The sequence below is a fragment of the Lolium rigidum genome, chromosome 6 (assembly GCF_022539505.1).
Source record: "Lolium rigidum isolate FL_2022 chromosome 6, APGP_CSIRO_Lrig_0.1, whole genome shotgun sequence".
Lineage (NCBI taxonomy): Eukaryota > Viridiplantae > Streptophyta > Magnoliopsida > Poales > Poaceae > Lolium > Lolium rigidum.
This window is the reverse complement of record NC_061513.1, coordinates 144,966,759-144,970,932: the sequence shown is the minus strand read 5'-3', so window position 1 is coordinate 144,970,932 and position 4,174 is coordinate 144,966,759.

Below are 4,174 nucleotides of genomic sequence, written 5' to 3'. Positions count from 1 at the left end.
TGTATCATTTTCCAATTCCAACCATATAACAATTTAACGAAGAAGAAACTTCGCCATGAATACTATGAGTAGAGCCTAAGGACATATTTGTCCATATGCTACAGCGGAGCGTGTCTCTCTCCCATAAAGTGAATGCTAGGATCCATTTTATTCAAACAAAACAAAAACAAAAACAAACCGACGCTCCAAGCAAAGTACATAAGATGTGACGGAATAAAAATGTAGTTTCGGGGAGGAACCCGATAATGTTGTCGATGAAGAAGGGGATGCCTTGGGCATCCCCAAGCTTAGACGCTTGAGTCTTCTTATAATATGCAGGGGTGAACCACCGGGGCATCCCCAAGCTTAGAGCTTTCACTCTCCTTGATCATATTGCATCATACTCCTCTCTTGATCCTTGAAAACTTCCTCCACACCAAACTCGAAACAACTCATTAGAGAGTTAGTGCATAATAAAAATTCACATGTTCGGAGGTGACACAATAATTCTTAACACTTCGGACATTGCATAAAGCTACTGGACATTAATGGATCAAAGAAATTCATCCAACATAGCAAAAGAGGCAATGCGAAATAAAAGACAGAATCTGTCAAAACAGAACAGTCCGTAAAGATGGATTTTATTAGGCCACCAGACTTGCTCAAACGAAAATTCTCAAATTGAATGAAAGTTGTGTACATATCTGAGGATCATGATCGTAAATTGGCTTAATTTTCTGAGCTATCTACAGGGAGATAGACCCAGATTCGTGACATGACAAAGAAATGCTGGAACTGCGCGAGTAATCCAAATCTAGTACTTACTTTTCTATCAAAGACTTTACTTGGCACAACAAAACATAAAACTAAGATAAGGAGAGGTTGCTACAGTAGTAAACAACTTCCAAGACACAAATATAAAACAAAAATACTGGAGTAAAAACATGGGTTGTCTCCCATAAGCGCTTTTCTTTAACGCCTTTCAGCTAGGCGCAGAAAGTGTATCTCAAGTATTATCGAAGGGTGAAGCATTGATATCATAAGCTCCCCCATTTGTGGTGGTACTAGGGGCTTTGTAAATTTTAGGCCTATAATAATATTTCTTTGGTTTAGGCATTTTAGAGACATACATAAACTTTTGCTCCTTTCCCACATAAGCTTTCTCTCTAAACTGGTAAAGATGAAAGGGTTGAACCCAAGGTTCCCATAGCTTTTTCAAGTTCGCCAATCCTATTAATTTGATTATCATGGTCAACACAAGTTCCTAGGACACTAATTCTTTCATCAATTCCTCCTAAGGATTTATCAAGTTCATCGGTTTTATCAAGTAATATCTCCAACTTAGTTTCAACACTCGGAAAATTTTTCTCTATGGTTTCCAATTTTTTCATAACATCCTCAAGGGAGGTTTCAATTTTAGTTTCATTAACAGGTGGTGTTCCAAATAAACTCTCAATAATGCAGCTAGCTTCTAAAACGGGAGCGCCTAGGAAGTTACCTCCTGCGAGACAATCAAGAACATATCTATTCCAGCTAGAGATACCAACATAAAAATTCCTGAGTAGGATAGTGGTGGAGTGTTTCTTAGTGCACCTATTATGGGCATCACTAATTCTATACCAAGCATCTTTTAAACATTCTCCCCCTTGTTGCTTAAATGAACGAACTTCAACTTCAGGATTACTCATTCTAACAGTAGTAAATAAAACAAACTAGGTAAAATAAATGCAAGTAAACTAATTTTTTGTGTGTTTTTGATATAGAGTGCAAGACAGTAAATAAAGTAAAGCTAGCAACTAATTTTTTTGTGTTTTGATATAAGTGCAGCAAACAAAGTAGTAAATAAAATAAAGCAAGACAAAAACAAAGTAAAGAGATTGGGAAGTGGAGACTCCCCTTGCAGCGTGTCTTGATCTCCCCGGCAACGGCGCCAGAAATTTGCTTGCTGGCGCGTAGTTGACGTGGGAGTTAGAAATCTTTGTGGTGTAGCTTTTCTTCAGTTCCCCGGCAACGGCGCCAGAAATTTGCTTGATGCGTGTAGTTGACACGTCCGTTGGGAACCCCAAGAGGAAGGTGTGATGCGCACAGCGGCAAGTTTCCCTCAGTAAGAAACCAAGGTTTAATCGAACCGAGTAGGAGTCAAGAAGCACGTTGAAGGTTGATGGCGGCGGGATTTAGTGCGGCGCAACACCGGAGATTCGGCGCCAACGTGGAACCTGCACAACACAACCAAAGTACTTTGCCCCAACGAAACAGCGAGGTTGTCAATCTCACCGGCTTGCTGTAACAAAGGATTAACCGTATTGTGTGGAAGATGATTGTTTGCAGAGAAAACGAGTAAAACAAGTATTGCGGCAGATTTGTATTTCGAGTATTAAAAGAATGGACCGGGGTCCACAGTTCACTAGAGGTGTCTCTCCCATAAGATAAAAGCATGTTGGGTGAACAAATTACGGTCGGGCAATTGACAAATAGAGAGGGCATAACAATGCACATACATGACATGATAAGTATAGTGAGATTTAATTGGGCATTACGACAAAGTACATAGACCGCCATCCAACCGCATCTATGCCTAAAAGTCCACCTTCGAGGTTATCATCCGAACCCCCTCCAGGTATTAAGTTGCTAACAACGAGACAATTGCATTAAGTATGGTGCGTAATGTAATCAACAACTACATCCTCGGACATAGCGCCAATGTTTTATCCCTAGTGGCAACAAGCACAACACAACCTTAGAACTTTCATCACTTGTCCCAGTGTGTCAATGCGAGGCATGAACCCACTATCGAGCATAAATACTCCCTCTTGGAGTTAAGAGTAAAAACTTGGCCAGAGCCTCTACTAGTAACGGAGAGCATGCAAGATCATAAACAACACATATGTAATAACTTGATAATTAACATAACATGGTATTCTCTATCCATCGGATCCCGACAAACACAACATAGAGTATTACGGATAGATGATCTTGATCATGTTAGGCAGCTCACAAGATCCAACAATGAAGCACAATGAGGAGAAGACAACCATCTAGCTACTGCTATGGACCCATAGTCCAGGGGTGAACTACTCACTCATCACTCCGGAGGCGACCATGGCGGTGTAGAGTCCTCCGAGAGATGAATCCCCTCTCCGGCAGGGTGCCGGAGGCGGCGTCTCAGTAAGGTTTTCCGTATCGTGGTTTTTTCGCATCAGGGGTTTCGCGACGGAGGCTTTAAGTAGGCGGAAGGGCAGATTCGGGGGCCTGACGAGGGGCCCACACCATAGGGCGGCGCGGGCCCCCCTTGGCCGCGCCGCCTTGTGGTTTCGCCACCTCGTGGCCCCACTTCGTATGTTCTTCGGTCTTCTGGAAGCTCCGTGGAAAAATAGGCCCCTGGGTTTTTGTTTCGTCCAATTCCGAGAATATTTCGTTACTAGGATTGCGGAAACCAAAAACAGCAGAAAACAGGAACTGGCACTTCGGCATCTTGTTAATAGGTTAGTTCCAGAAAATGCACGAATATGACATAAAGTGTGCATAAAACATGTAGGTATCATCAATAACATGGCATAGAACATAAGAAATTATCGATACGTCGGAGACGTATCGGTCCAGACAGAGTAAAGCGATAACAAAGATAATTTCTGAAGTGATATGCCATCATAACCTTGATCATACTATTTGTAAACATATGTAGTGAATGCAGCGATCAAAACAATGGTAATGACATGAGTAAACAAGCTGAATCATAAAGCAAAGACTTTTCATGAATAGTACTTCAAGACAAGTATTAATAAGTCTTGCATAAGAGTTAACTCATAAAGCAATAAATCAAAGTAAAGGCATTGAAGCAACACAAAGGAAGATTAAGTTTCAGCGGTTGCTTTCAACTTGTAACATGTATATCTCATGGATAATTGTCAACATAGAGTAATATAACAAGTGCAATATGCAAGTATGTAGGAATCAATGCACAGTTCACACAAGTGTTTGCTTCTTGAGGTGGAGAGAGATAGGTGAACTGACTCAACATAAAAGTAAAAAAGAATGGTCCTTCAAAGAGGAAAGCATCGATTTCTATATTTGTGCTAGAGCTTTTATTTTGAAAACATGAAACAATTTTGTCAACGGTAGTAATAAAGCATATGAGTTATGAAAGTTATATCTAGTTTAAGTCCCTCTCCTTTTTTTTTTGGGGGGGGGGGGGGGG